This window comes from Malania oleifera, chromosome 8 (genome assembly GCF_029873635.1).
Source record: "Malania oleifera isolate guangnan ecotype guangnan chromosome 8, ASM2987363v1, whole genome shotgun sequence".
In the NCBI taxonomy this organism is placed as follows: Eukaryota; Viridiplantae; Streptophyta; class Magnoliopsida; order Santalales; family Ximeniaceae; genus Malania; species Malania oleifera.
Window position 1 is genome coordinate 44,284,026 of NC_080424.1, and position 16,700 is coordinate 44,300,725.

A 16,700-nucleotide genomic window follows, 5' to 3' on the forward strand; every position below is an offset into this window, starting at 1 on the left:
GAGAATAAATACTCTTGGATAATAAGTATTATCATTAGGCTTAGAAGAGTATTTAGGTGAAGCGGGACATTGTATAGTATAAGCAGGCTGGAAGGTAAGTCCTAGCTATTTAGATAAAGACCATTTAGGAGTATATAGTTTGAAGAATGATGCTCTTTGAAGAATGGAAAGTATCCTTTAGATATGATCACTATTTTGGAGTAAGGATACAAACCAATGAAAGAATGGATCTTTACCAGATGTGATCATGATGTGGTAAAACTTTTCCAATGGAGGAGATGAACCAGAATCATAGGATTTGTATTTTGAACTCGAAGGGAACAATCCCCTAGTGGATGCCTCTAATTTTGATTACAAGGAGGATGACCTTTTATTAGCACTCAATAGATATGGAATTTGGTATCATTGGTGCGTATACCTACAATAATGACTGCTATTTGATTGATGAGTTTAGAGTAAAATGGTATAAGGCAAGATGAATTCCCTAAAGCTCAATTTCCGTGCAATGGACAAAAGTATGCTTAAACTTGTGATTTGCATGTTAGCATGGGTTAAGCATTTTGAATTAAATATGAGGCATAGATGCCATGTCCATTTGTAAGTGGATGCAGATACTAGGTTTATATTTAACCTCGAACCACTCCCTAAGCCTACAATCATCACAACCCCTAAACCTAGACTTAGGATCTAAGGAAGCATTAAATAATTAAGTAGTATTAATTTAAATCCATTTTTCCTTAGGTCCTACGGGGTCTGATTTACTGATTATCCATTTCATTTCTTTTTCCATGCCTCAGGCACCTCTGGCTAAATAATTAAACCTGATGATCCCTTTTCTTTTAAGGTGTAAGAAAGATTTGTAAATACATGAAAGATTATGCTTACAATTCTTATTTTTGCTCGATGAGACATAAAAATTCATATGAGATTTATTAAGTGATTTTGAACTCTTTTTGAAAAGGATTTTTCTTTTTAAGACCTAAGGATTTACCATCTCCCATTTCTTCTTCTAAGCAGATAATTTTTAAGATCTTCTAAATCTTTCTCTTTTCTAAGATGGCATAATAATCTTTTATTTCTCCTAATTGCTTTGCCATGCTTTTATTTTCTTTTTTCAAAAAAAAAATTTGTTTAGATAAATTCACTAGAAATTTATTCATTTTCAATAAAGTTTTATCTAACTTTTCATACGAAGGCATGCTTTTATCATTTAGCTCATTGCATGATTCATCAAAAGATTTATTACAGTAACTATCATATGAATCCATGCATGTAGTATCAACAGAAACAGTAGATGATTCATCATAAGTTATATCACAAATTTTTTTACCAGAATCATCACATGCATCATCAATAGATTTATCATTAGATTCAGTACATGTTATATAGCAGTATTTGCAACAAGAGTCATCAAAAGAGATAGAGTGAGAATTATATACCTCTTGTTCTGTTATTGCACTATCCTCATGATTTACCACTTCTAGATCATTTGAGCTCGACACTATCGAAGTGGTGATCTCCTTCTCCTAAGACTCTCGATATTTCTTTTCAAGCTTCTCCCAGATATCCCTTGCATTTTTACATGCCATAATTTCATGAAAAATATGAGAATCTAAAGCACAGTACAATAAATCCATGACATTAGAATTAATCATATTAAAATCATTTTCATTTATTTGTGCACATCTTCCTTTAGTAGTTACTAGCCAGGCCCTCCAGTTTATAGATTTTATAAATATGCTCATCCTTATTTTCCAAGTGGTGAAATCAACACCACAAAATATAGGAGGCTTAGAAGGTGACTGTCCCTCGCTGAATAGGGATACACCAAAATGAGTCATCTCGATCTTTTGCAAAAACATTTAAGTCAATGCTATGAGACTCTGATACCAATTGTTAGCTTTGGTGTATTCCCAAGAGGGGGGATGAATTGAAGATTAAAAATTTCCTCTTAAATTCAACTAATCCAGCAGATAGTATTTCACAAACCTAGGGTCTTTTTATGTATTCACAATCCTAATCAAATATTTAAATGATAAACATAAACATACAGGTGCAAATAGTAAATTGCGAAAAATAAAATCAACACCAGATATGTTATCGAGGTTCAGCCAATTGTGCATACGTCCTCGCCTCTAGCTCACAAGCCTGAGAATTCCACTAATGCTCACTTAACGGGTGGAGTGGCACCGATTACAATCAGGTCAACTAGTGGGGCTGACCTCAACGTACACCTTACTAGGATGGTGCACCTAGCCTATTCAATAGGGCTAGTCTCCCTCTTCAAGCCCATGCCTGGAATACAACAAATGTGTATAAAATTTTGCATATAAGGAAATGTTTCTTGCACAAGCAGAAATGTACCACTACGCACAGTATGATCAATGCACACCAAACATGTATGAACTATAAGCTCGGTGCTCTATGTGTGCAATCAACACTCAAAGTTATGTCTATAAACAATCAAGCACATGATTGTTCTAACAAACTATTTCTTTGAAACTAGATATAACAAATCTCAATACTAGATTAGGGTTACAAAGATGCTGATCAAATATTCAAACTAACTCAAAATATTTTCCTTCAATGAAATAAGCACAAGAGTAGTTTGAAGTATATAGCTTGTAAAAATTTTTGCACACAAAAGATTATTGCTATAGGAATCTTTGCAATGACAATGCAAAGATCCTCAAGCTACTGAGTTTTTCCCAACACTAGATTTATCAAATTAAATCTATGGGATAACTCTTGCTTAACACCCCAAAATCAATAACAATCAATCAAGCAAAATAATGAGAGTATTAAGTAACCTACAATAAAGCAATAACACAAGATAAACTCTCAAAATACTTTGAATGATCAAGGAAATGGATATATGAGAGTATTTGGAGTGGAATAGGCAAAATAAGCTTTTTGTGTTTGAGAGGATTTTTTACTAATGATTTTCTTAATCTCCCACTAATCCACAAAAATGAGGCCCTATATATAGATATAGGCCAAATTATAACCGTTGGGGAGATAGGGGTCATTATTAGAAATGTTTTATAAACAATAATAAAAATTAATCCCATTTAATTAAATTTAACCTTGGTAAAAAATAAGCAACCCGAGAGGTTTCGGGTGGCTGAACCTTAGTTCGGTTGCCCAAATAGACTCAGCTCAAAAAGCTATTTTTAAACGTTCGGGTACCTGAGTCTAGGTTCAGTTGGTTGAACTAAGGTGATTTTCCTATTGCCCACGGTTCGAGTGCCTGGTCTAATATTCGGTTAATCGAATTGACAAGTTCAGTCGCCCGAGGCCATTTTGAACGCAAAGGTTTGGGCGCCCGAGTTGGTGAAAAGTACCTTGACACATGTTCGGTAGATCGAGGAAGATACGTGCAATTTGGTTCAGTCTGCTGAACACAAGTCAACATATTGACTTGTCCATGGTTCGGTCGCCCGAGGCATTTTAAATGCCACAAGTTCGGTCACCCAACCTCTTACAAGATTTTCAATTAAGTCCAATTTTGCTATAGTTAATTCCCTTGATAACTTAAGTGATGTTGGGGACTATCCCAAGTGTTGTGTAAGGACCTAGGGGTCGATCTAAGGTCATTTTGCTTGCCGAAAAAATTCAGCGTCGGTTGACCGATCCCTAAGGTCAAACTACGGTCTTGAGCTTTAGTTCCTACATGCGTGTCATGCATTAATTATTACAGATCGTTCCTATATTACTATTACAAACCCAATATTAAACTTATAAAATTACAACAATGAATCTTTTGGGTCTTCTTTTGTTTCAAGCCACTGTGTGCCGCGTGCCATCAATATGGTCCAGTTAGTATGATCTTGCACACAAACTTGAAAGCCATCAAATACAAAGAATATTTGTCATTATCAAAACCGGGAATGACTTATAAGATCAACACTTTTTAACACCCATTTATGCTAACCATAACTAATATCATTTTTTTAAGTGGGTAGGAACTTGAGAAGAATCTTTCTAACGTTGGAGAAATTTTCAATAGTTTCGATCAATTTGGTGACTTGTTTGTAGAGTTGGAGAAAATCATAATGTTCAGTTCAAATCAATTCTTAGGATTTTCGAATTAAATTGAATTAGTCAATTTGTTTTTGGTTCCAACAATAATAGTTCGTTCATTCCTCCCACAAAATTGAAAATTTTAATTTCTTATTTTTTGTAAGTTGATCAAATCACCAATCGCACAACCCTATAGATTTAGGACCTACATACACCTTGTACCCATCCGGACACTCTAGAGATATTAAGTTTAAGAAAGGTAACGAGCTATTTAGTTGTAAAAAATAATTTTTATTTTTGACTTTTCAAAAAATTGCAAAATAGTGAATTTATTTTTCAACTTTGCAACATTTGGGGAAAAAATAAAAATAATAAAAAATTTAACACTCTTCACTTGTGAAATTAAATTACATAAATATCTTCTTTTTCAATTTTCTAAACCTATATAGAAAAGTTATGTTAAATTATGAATGAAGGATTTTTCCTCTATATTGATTATTGAATATTACAAGGGTGTATATATACATTAGAGAAAGAAAAAAAATTGGAAAGTATATTTTTTTAGGATAGAAAGTGTATATTTCTCTAATACTCCCCCTCAAGTTGGAGCATGGAGATCCGTAATGCCCAACTTGCGTGACAAGTCTTGGAAATGTTCACGACCCAAAGCTTAGGTGAAGATATCGGCAAGCTGACTGTGGGCAGGGATATGCTTAGTGAAGAAGAGGCCAGCCCGTAACTTTTCATGAACAATATGACAATCGATTTCTATATGTTTGGTACGTTCGTGGAAAACAAGATTTTGGGTAATGTGAAGAGAGCCGCTTGATTGTCACAATATAAGAGCATAGACTAGGAATGCAGTACTCCAAGATTAGGTAAAAGAGTTTTGAGCCATGTAAGTTCACAAGTAGTGGAAGCAAGCGCCCAGTATTTGGCTTCGGTGGAGGAGCGAGACACTATAGGCTATTTCTTGGTGCGCCAAAAAATTGGACTAGTGCCTAACTGAATGAAAAACCCAGTGGTGGAGTGGCGAATGAGGGGACAACTAGTCCAATCCAAATCAGAATAGGCTGAAACTTGAAGAGTGTTGGCAGTAGGAAAAAATAAGTCTTGTCCTAGAAATGTCTTAATGTATCGAAGAACACATACAACAACATCATAATGTGGTTGTCTGGGCTAGTGCAAAAATTTATTAAGAATATTGACTAGAAATACAATGTTGAGACGAGTGATGGTGAGATATATCAAACATCCAATGAGTCACCGAAACAAGCTTGGATTAGGGAGAAGATCACCATCAATATCATTGAGCTTTAGATTTTGTTCCATTGGAAAGTGGGCAGGATGAGCACCAAGATGACCGCTATCAGTGAGGATGTTAAGAGCATATTTTCGTTGAAAAAGAAATATGCTAGTGGGAGAGCGAGCAACTTCGAGGCCAAGGAAATATTTCAATTTGCCAAGATCCTTTAGTTTGAATTTCTAAGCGAGCATGGCCTTGAAAGTACTAATATCGGAGAGATCATTGCCTGTCATGAGAATGTCAACAACATAAACAAGTATGAGAGTAAAAGACTAACCCCGAGAGCGGGTGAAAAGAGAATGATAAGCCTGAGATTAGGTGAAGCTCTCAGCAAGTAAAATAGAAGATAATTTAGAGAACCAATTGTGAGAGGCTTGCTTGAGGCCATCAAGGGATTTCTGAAGATAACAAACATGAGTCTCCCTCTGTTTGCAATAACCCAGTGGAGGGATCATATAAATCTCCTCATCGAGGTCACCATGGAGAAAAGCGTTATTGACGTCCAATTGAAGAAGATGTCAATTCCGAGCTGCAGCCACTGCAAGAACACATCTAACAGTAACGAGTTTAGCAATAGGAGCAAAAGTGTCATGATAATCCAAATCTTCTACCTGAGTGTAGCCCTTGGCCACCAAGCGAGCTTTGTGTCGCTCTATGGATCCATTGGCCCGAAGTTTTGTTTTGAACACTCATTTACAGTCAATTGGTTTTTTTCCAGGTGGAAGGTGTTTAAGAACCCATGTATTATTGATTTCTAAAGCTTGTATTTTAAAAGCCATGGCATCACGCCAATGGGAGTGTAGCACAACTTGAGAATATGAGGTAGGTTCGAGATGTTGGGACATAACAGAAAGAAAAGCCAAATGTTGATTAGAGAAATGATGATAAGATAAAAAAGAGGAGAGACAATAAATCGTACCTGAGGGACATCTTGAAACCTATGAAACTGTGGAGAACTATGGTAAAGTAGGGCAAATATAATCAACGAAGTAAGAAGGATGTGTGACAGCTCGTTTGGGCCGTGAAGAGGTGGGTGGAGGGGGTGGTGGGGAATAAGGTGAGGGTGAGGGTGGCGGTGAGGAGGCCAAGTGAGAAGGAGGGAGAGATGAGGGGCTAGGGTTAGGTGTGGTTGATGGAGTAGGTAAAGTGTAGAAAGGATGTATATCAGGAATGAGAAGGGGAAGGACTGGAGGAGATGTAGGAGTTGGAGATATGAGATGATATGGCAAAACATTCTCTTCAAAAGTGATGTCATGGGAGATGAAATTTTTTTTTTTTTTCAAGATTGTAGACACGATAAGCCTTATGATGAGCAAGATAACCTAAGAAAACACATCGAAGAGCATGGGAGAGAATTTATCGCGGTGTTGGCGAGCAGTTTGGGCATAACACAAACACCCAAACACTCGCAAGTGTGTATATGATGGTGGACTCTGAAAAAGAAGTTCATAAGGGGACTTATGATTGAGGTTGAGTGAAAGGGTGCGGTTAATTAAATAAGTGGTTATGAGAATGCATTCACCCCAAAAAAAATGGGAAGATTAGCTTGAAAATGTAAGCACCGAGCCACATTAAGAAGATGGCGATGTTTACGCTCAGCAATACCATTTCTGTTTGAGGTGTATCCAAACATGTGTGCTCATGAAGAATGTCATGATCATGGAAAAAAGGTTTGAAGTGGAGTGAATAGAAATTCTTTACCATTATCAATGTGCACGTGCTTAACAGTGCAATTAAATTGATTTTTAACCATGGCGTAAAAATTCGTAAGGCAAGAGAAAGTATCAGATTTCATGCACATAAGAGAGACCCATGTAGCACGCGAGTAGTCATCCATGATTGTTAAAAAACAATGTGCACCATGTTGGCCTTACAAGGCTTAACATCCTATTTTGATGCTAACAAACAAGTGGAACTTAATGTATTTGATTAAGTGATGACATTTCAGGACACAACCATGAGAAAGCAAGGTCAAGTGTTCAAAAGGATTTATGAAAGCTTATATTTCAAATGAGGATGATCACATGAAGCCTAAAGCATGGATTCAAGGATGATTTAATAAAGCTTGAAGAAAATGATCACATGGAATGTTTTCAAAAGCTTACATCTAACTCAAAGTGATCAAGAATGAAAGCTCAAAGGGAGATGAGATTCAGGACTCAAAGCAACAACTTCACATAAGAAGACTTCAAGGAATTCAAGAAATGAAAAGTTGAATGAGTATAGGGACACACTTTGTAAGTACTTTAAGTATACTCAAATATGAAATTCATTGAAGCTCATTAGGTGTAAGAGACGTAGAGACCTAAAACTTGATCTTGGAACATATTTTTTAAGTAAACAAATTAAAATTCCAAGAATTGAGAAGCAAAGAGAGTTCTTACAAAAATATCTTAAAAACAGTATTCTTGTACTTGACAGCAGCCTGACTGAAATCCTCAGTGGGCTAACAATCTAAATGTTTTTAAAATGCACAGACAGAAGGTCATCCGGCTACTGCCTAGACCCTGACAGACGCTTGACGAGGCAAACTGAGAAGCCTGACTGGGTTCTGCTAGGCAACTGCCACCCTACTGACTTTGAAATTAAACTGTGTATTTAGTGACAAACGCCTGACCAAAAGGTGACCGGCTACTGCCACGTGGGAAATTTTGAATTTTTATAATAGAAATATTTTTTAAATCAGATTGCTTGGGGCTCAAACTTAATTAAAACTTGAGCACTACTCCAAGTAAACTTGGGGATCAAGTAAATTCATTTTATCAAGTTTATAAATAGCCTCAAAATCAATGATTTTAAACACCCAAGCATACAATTCAGTTCTCAATCTCTCTCAATTGCTCTCATCATTCAAAGGCTCTCTTGCTACCGTATTGTGCACAAATTCTACCGAGTGTTGCTGACTTTCAATCACTGATCTTGTGCTTCGAATCAGAATCTTTCAATCATTGAAAGAACTAATTGGTGATAAACTTCTTTAAGCTTCAATTTCAATTTCATATTGATTTACTTTGAAGTATATAGTTTTGAAATTGTACTAATCTGCTTTGTGTGAAAGCATTATTGTATGCAACTCTTGTTTCTCGTTTAATTGACGATTCTAGGTTGTTGGATCATTGGCCAAGTGTGGGGTATCACTTGGAGAGGTACAACTCTAGCCTATTGAAGGAGTGACCAAGTGTGGGGTATCACTTGGAGAGGTGGGCTCTAGCCTATTGAAGGAGTGTATAATGGTTTTGTTCTGCCCGGAAAGGAACTAATTTAGTGAATCTTTTGGTGGTTTGCCAAAGGCGAGGACGTAGGCTGAGGATAAGCCGAACCTCGTAAAAATCCAGTGTCACTCTCTTTTCCTTACTCTCTTTATTTTCAGCAAACATATAAACTATGTGGATGTTTTTAATTCCTTAATCATAAAAACTACGTGGATTGGAAATTAAATAAACCAATGTTTAATTTTGATTTGGGATTGCGGAAACCAAAAGGGAGTACGTTGGTTGATCAATACTTTATGAAAACCTCAAAGGGAGTACATTGATTGGGTAACTCACAAAGACAAATTAACTGAGAGTTTATTTAAATTCTGAGTTGTTGGGAATTTGAGTTGTGGTTTGCTTTGAAGAATTAATTTCATTCTCTACAGGGCTTGCATAAAATTTCATATACACAGGGTTTTCAACAAAAGGTGAAAGCTAAATCTTATATCTTGTTTAAATATATTGTGGTTAATTGGTTTGGTTGATTGATTGAATGATTGTGTGGTTGTGGATTAAATAAAAGAATATTGAATTTTGTGTGATTTCTAAATCAACAAGAAGTCAAGAAATCTTTGAAAGAATTTACAAGAGGTTAAGAATTCATAAAAAGATTTGGAAGAAATTTTAATAACTCAATTCACCCCTCTCTTGGGACTACACCTTAGTTTTCAATTGGTATCAAATAGGGGTTATAACAAATCCTAATAAGTAGTTATATAAAGATCTAGATGACACACTTAGGCGTAGCTCCCTTTGGAGAGGGTCAATCCTCAACTCGAGCTCTCATCTTTTGTGGTTTAAACTATATATTTTGGAAACAATGGATGAGAATCTATCTACAAACCATGGATTGGAAAGCATGGAAGGTTGTCACACATGGTGACCTTATCCCCACTAAACTTGTAGATGATAAAGAAGTACCCAAAGAAGAAATAGAATGGACCGACCATGACCATAGGATGTTACAAGTAAATTCAAGCTATGAATGAATTGTATTGTGCCCTTGATATGAATGAATTCAATAGAGTCATGCCATGTAAATCAACAAAAGAAATTTGGGATAAACCTATGAAGGTACTATTGATGTAAGGGACAATCGAATCGATATGCTCACTAATGAGTATGAAGCTTTTAGGATGAACCCGGATGAATTCATCACTAGTATGTATACTAGGTTCACCCACATAATAAACTCCCTCAATGCATTAGGAAAAATCTACACCACTTATGAAATGATTAGAAAAATTCTTAGAGGGTTGCCACCCATATGGGAACAAAAAGCCACAGCAATAACTGAAGGAAGAAATTTGAAAAATACTTCCCTAGATGAATTAATAGGTTCTCTCCTCACATATGAAATGGAAATGAATGAACGAAATGGAAAAAACTAAAGCCCAAGAATCAATTGCTTTCAAAGCTTCAAAAGAAAACTCTAATAGTGAAGATGAAGATGAAATGAATGAGGATGAACTAGTCTTCTTATCTAAGAAGCTAGCAAGAATTCTTAGAAGGAAAAATAAATTCAAAAGAAAAATCCAAAGATCAAGTTTAGATGAGGAAGAAACTAAGAGGAAATAAACAAAGAACGAACTACCAATATGCTATAACTGCAAGAAAGTTGGACACCTAAAATCGGATTGTCCAAAACTTAAGAAGGATTTCAAAAAGAAAAAGAAAAAGAAAAAGGCAATGAAAACCACTACTTGGGACAACATGAGTACAAGTAGTTCCGATAATGAATCAAGTGACCAAAAAGTTACTTATATTTACTTTATGGCATGAGACGATGATGAAGAACAAAGCTCTTTATCCAAATCGGTTAATGGTTATTGTAGTGATTCATCTAATGAATCCAATGATGAGAGCATGTCATTTTATGAAGAGTTACAAAATGATTTATTCAAAGTGCATAAGATGTTAGTCAAAGTAACTAAACATTATATTTCATTGAAAAACAAGAATGAAGGAATTATGAAAGAGTTAGAATCCCTTAAACTTGCTGCAAGTGAAAAAGATTCAAAAATCAAGAAATTAGAAAGTAAGAATGAAGTCGTGATAAAAGAGTTAGAAGCTAAAAATCTTGCTGAAAATGAAAAAGATTTGAAAATTAAGAAATTAGAAAGCAAGAATGAAAAGTTGATGAAGGAATTAGAAGACTTGAGAACCCAATCCTCTATGGAAAATGAGAAAGATCAATATATCTTTGAATTAGAGAATAAAATCACAAAAAGTCTCAAAATCAAGAAAAGGGCAAAAGTATACAAAATTTAAAAATCTATGATCTTAAGAAAGAAATTGAGGATCAAGCCAAAATCATTTACAATTTCACAAAAGGAAAAGAAAATTTTGTCAAAATGATTGGCTCACAAAGAATGTCTCTAAATAAAGAAGGCATAGGATTCAATGAAATTGAAAATACAAAGAAGAAGAATCTCTACATGGGATACTTTACAAAAGCCTCTAAAGATTACACTAGCACTTCTTCAAATGCTTACACTCACACCACATGCTACTTATGTAAGAAGAAGAGACATATAAAGTTTGAATGTATATTAAAAAGAAAGGGTGTGAAAACTAAACAAGTATGGAAAGTAAAAGAAACATCCCTTGTTAAACCATCCAAACCCAAGAACGTATGGGTACTAAGATGAAATACTATGACTAAATCCTTCAATTTCAATTGGTAGCAAATCTATGGAAAATCATAGAAGGATATTGAACAAAATTGAAATAGAGAATAAGGATAAAAATTTTTCAAACTTATTAATGCTTATCTTATTAAACTAATGAAAATTGTTGGTCTCAATTAATGAATGAATCATACAAGACTTAAATTAGAAAGTATTAAGTTTTGAAAAAAAAATATATCTGAGAATAGAGATACTTGAGTAACATAAGAACAATCTAAGAAAAAGTGTAGTACAATGTGCATGATAATGATATACTTTATGCTTATATACAATATGCTACATGTGTATAACTTGAAATTGGTGAAAATATTGATGATTTATGACTTACTATATTTTGAAAATTTGAGCATAAAGTTATTAAGTATGATTTAGAAACATGAATTTTGATATGATTTGATTAATTCTTGACCATACATGCTAATGATGGCTCACATGGATAAATTGAAAAATGTACATCTAAATAATTTAGTATCCATGAGTAGTGCATAATGTGACATTAGCATTGGTATCTATAAAGCATATTGGTATTCATGAATATATAAATTGGTATTTGAGCATGACAAACATAATTATATCCATGAGCATGTTATGACATTGATATGATATTGGTATTTGATATTAGTATTCAAGAGCACATACATGATATGATTCAATGTTTGAAACATGGGATGATAAATTTAAAAACATAATTGATATCAAATCTGAATGTATTAAATTTAGGGGGAGTCATATGACTTATTGCTTGTACTATGTTTTGTTTCTCCCTAATTTTTCAATTGATATCATAAATTAATGAAATGTCCAATTAGTATTATTCTTTAATGTTTTAATTGGTGTTACAAGTTCAAAAGTTCAATTGGTATCATGAATTAATGAAATTTTAAAATTGGTATCATGACTATTTGACTATTGAAGCACACTATACATGCCATATTGAAAAATAATAAATTGAGTGTGTATATTTGCTTGATATGCATGTTTGATATTCATAAGCTCAAAATATGATTTTATTTGAACTTAATCAAATTTTATATCCTACTCTTTTTGATTGAAGTAAAAAGGGGAAGAAGTTTTGAACAAAAATTGAGCATGGTATTAAAAATTTGAACATGATATATGTATCAAAAAGGGGGGAAAGTATTTGAGCTTAAATAATGTGATGAGCATGATAGTAAAAGAGTTTTTGAAATTGATCTTGAGCTTGCTAAGTTTGTTAAGATGATGCTTATTGTAAGGGGGAGTCTTTTTAAGGCTCACTCAAATTTTTGCTTCTTATTTGTCATTATCAAACAGGGGAAGATTGTTGGCCTTACAAGACTTAACATCCTGTTTTGATGCTAACAAACAAGTAGAACTTAATGTATTTGGTTAAGTGATGACATTTCAGGACATAACCATGAGAAAGTAAGGTCAAGTGTTCAAAAGGATTCATGAAAGCTTATATTTCAAAGGAGGATGATCATATGAAGCCTAACGCATGGATTCAAGGATGATTTAATAAAACTTGAAGAAAATGATCACATGGAATGTTTTCAAAAGCTTACATCTAACTCAAAGTGATTAAGAATGAAAGCTCAAAGGGAGATGAGATTCAGGACTCAAAGCAACAACTTCATATAAGAAGACTTTAAGGAATTTAAGAAATGAAAAGTTGAATGAGTCTATTGGACACTCTTTGTAAGTACTTCAAGTATACTCAAATATGAAATTCATTGAAGCTCATTAGGTGTAAGAGAACTAGAGACCTAAAACTTAATCTGGAAACATATTTTTTAAGAAAACAAATTAAAATTCCATGAATTGAGAAGCAAAAAGAGTTCTTACAAAAATATCTTAAAAATAGTATTCTTGTACTTGACAGCAGCCTGACTGAAATCCTCAGTAGGCTAACAATTTAAATGTTTTTAAAATGCATAGACAGAAGGTCGTCAGGCTACTACCTAAACCCTGATAGACGCCTGACGAGGCAAACTGAGAAGCCTGACTAGGTCTGCTAGGCGACTGCCACCCTGTTGACTTTGAAATTAAACTGCATATTAGTAACAAGCGCCTGACCAAAAGGCGATAGGCTACTGCCACGTGGGAAATTTTGAATTTTTATAACAGAAATATTTTTTAAATCAGATTTGCGTTAGGCTCAAACTTAATTAAAACTTAGGCACTACTCCAAGTAAACTTGGGGATCAAGTAAATTCATTTTATCAAGTCTATAAATAGCCTCAAGATCAATGATTTTAAACACCCAAGCATACAATTTAGCTCTCAATCTCTCTCAATTGCTCTTATCATTCAAAGGCTCTCTTGCTACCATATTGTGCACGAATTCTACTGAGTGTTGCTGACTTTCAATCACTGATCTTGTGCTTCGAATTTGAATCTTTCAATCATTAAAAGAATTAATCGGTGATAAACTTCCTTAAGCTTCAATTTCAATTTCATATTGATTTACTTTGAAGTATATAGTTTTGAAATTGTACTAATCTGCTTTGTGTGAAGACATTATTGTACGTAGCTCTTGTTTTTCATTTCATTGACGATTCCAGGTTGTTGGATCATTGGCCAAGTGTGGGGTATCACTTGGAGAGGCGCAACTCTAGCCTATAGAAGGAGCGACCAAGTGTGGGGTATCACTCAGAGAGGCGGGTTTTAGCCTATTGAAGGAGTATGTAACGATTTTGTTCGGCTTGGAAAGGAATTGGTTTAGTGAATCCTTTGGTGGTTTGCCAAAGGCAAGGACATAGGCTGGGGATAAGACAAATCTCGTAAAAACCTAGTGTCACTCTTTTTTCCTTACTTTCTTTATTTTCAGCAAACATATAAACTACATGGATGTTTTTAATTTCTTAATCATAAAAACTACATGGATTGGAAATTAAATAAATCAAAGTTTAATTTTGATTTGGGATTGCGGAAATGGAAAGGGAGTACGTTGGTTGATCAATACTTTGCAAAAACCTCAAAAGGGAGTACGTTGATTGGTTAACTCCCAAAGACAAATTAACTAAGAGTTTATTTAAATTCTGAGTTGTTGGGAATTTGAGTTGTGGTTTGCATTGAAGAATCAATTTCATTCTCTATAGGGCTTGCATAAAATTTCATATACACAGGGCTGTTAACAAAAGCTGAAAGCTGAATCTTATATCTTGTTTAAATATATTGTGGTTAATTGGTTTGGGTGATTGATTGAATGATTGTGTGGTTGTGGATTGAATAATAGAACATTGCATTTTGTGTGATTGCTAAATCAACAAGAAGTCAATAAATATTTGAAAGAATTTAAAAGAGGTTAAGAATTCATAAAAAGATTTGGAAGAAATTTTAATACCTAAGTCACCCCCCTGTTGGGACTACACCTTAGTTTTCACACCAGAAAGTGAAGCTGTAGGATAACCATCCCATATATCACAATAAATCCGATTAAAATAAAATATACTCTTATTTGTATTTAATGAAAAGGTAAACGAGTGTGCTTCGCTTTAATACAAACATCACAAGGCAAATGAGGAGAAGAAATAGTTAAGGTTTTCGAAATACATGAGATAGAAGGGTGACCAAGACGTTGATGCCAAAGAGTAGTGTCAGAAACACGCTGAGAGTAGAAAACTGAGGTGGAGGGAAGTTTATAGTGGTGTAGTCCATCCCGTACTTTACGCGTTCCAATCAGCCTCCTCGTTGATAGGTCTTGAAAGACACAAAATATAGCAGCACAATTGAGATCCTTAGTAAGTTTGCTAATGGATAATAAATTAAATTTAAAGGAAGGCACATAAAGAACATTAAAAATAGAGAAAGTAAGAGAAAACCGCATAGTGCCAGTATGGGTTGCAGAAACAATGTCCCCATTTGGAAGCTTAATGAGGCATAACTAATTGAGAAGCTGAATATTATCAAGAGAAGGTAAATTGGAAGTTATGTGATCGGAGGCACCTGAATCAACAATCCATTCAATGTTAGAAAAAGAAGCAGAATCACAAGAGACAAGATTACCAACAAAATTGGTAGAGTTGGTGTGCAAAGGCGATAAAAGATCCAGTTGATGGTATTGATCGCTGGTAAGGCCAGAGATAATAATCTCAAAAGAGGTTGAAGAACCTGTGACAGTATTTGCAGCCATTGAAAAACCAGAAACTTCCATAATGACAGATGAATCAAACCACCGAATTCGGTCAAATTAATCCGATCTTTGCGCGACCAAAAATAAAATATTGCTTCGCTAGACTGAGAGAGTCAACTAAGACTAGACTTCTCCAGGCTGAGATAACGTCGGAGATGATGACGCTAGAGAATTGAACTGATACAGGATCGTTGGAGAAAGCCGCCAGGGTAGTTAGTTGTGGAGGACGAAGACAACGTCGGGAACTGAGAGCAACCGAAAGATGGAGAGATGATGAACCAACGAACACCGGAGATGCTGGAAACTTAGAAGTCGGAGACGATAGGTTCAGCGTGTCTGAGAGACGGTAGCACCGAACAAAATTGAACAGGAGACGACGTCTTCTGAAAGACACTAGAAAGAAGAGCTGAGAAAGAGAGGCGGTCGCACGTCAGAACAGAACTGGAGACGACAACGACGTGAGAGAAGCGGCCGGAGAAGCCGAGAGATAGCCAGAAACCGCCGAAAAATCAAGAACCTACTGCTTGCATGCGAGGCACCGGAAAAGATGAAAAGGCCGAGACAGCTACTGCCGGTAAATCAAGAAGGCCGCTGGAGGACCAACTGGAGATGTACTGGCCGAAAGATGCTGCAAGCACTGAGCACGACAGAGAGCAGGGAGCGACGCTGGAACGAAATAAGCCAGAGAAGCGGGAAAAGGGGACTGGAAAATAGAGATTGAAAAACAGCAAGTGCCGGAGACGAGAAATTGGAGACCTGTGAGAGACGGTCGGAAAACAGAGATGCGGCCGAGGACTTCGTGCATACGAGAGCTACGACGATAACACGCCGGAGAAGACAAGATACCGCTGAAAAAAAAAACAGAGAGAGACGGGAGGCGTGAGGACGAACTGGAAGGCGGAGAGTTTCCGGAGAAGACGAACGGAGAAGCACTGAGACGTCAAGAGATATCCAAATAAAATAATAAAAGAACGACGAGCCGAGAGAGAGCCTGGGATGACTGTGAGCGTCGGGGAGGAGCCAGCCGGAGACAATGAACAGGATGAGAGCCTGAGAGAGGCAGTTTGCCAGTGACGAGTGACAAGGACGAGTCGACGATGACGAGAGAAGCAGAGAGACCCGAGAGATGCTGCCGGAACTAGGAACAGAGAGGGACTGAGAGAGAGACCGCCGGAGCTGCTGAACAAACCACCGGAGCTGCTGCAGAAGACACACCAGCCAAGAAGAGAAAACCGGAGAGGGCGACGAACAAGAAAGAGAGGGCGACGGCAAGAAAGACCAGCAATAGTGGGGGTGGCGCGGCTAGAAAGAAA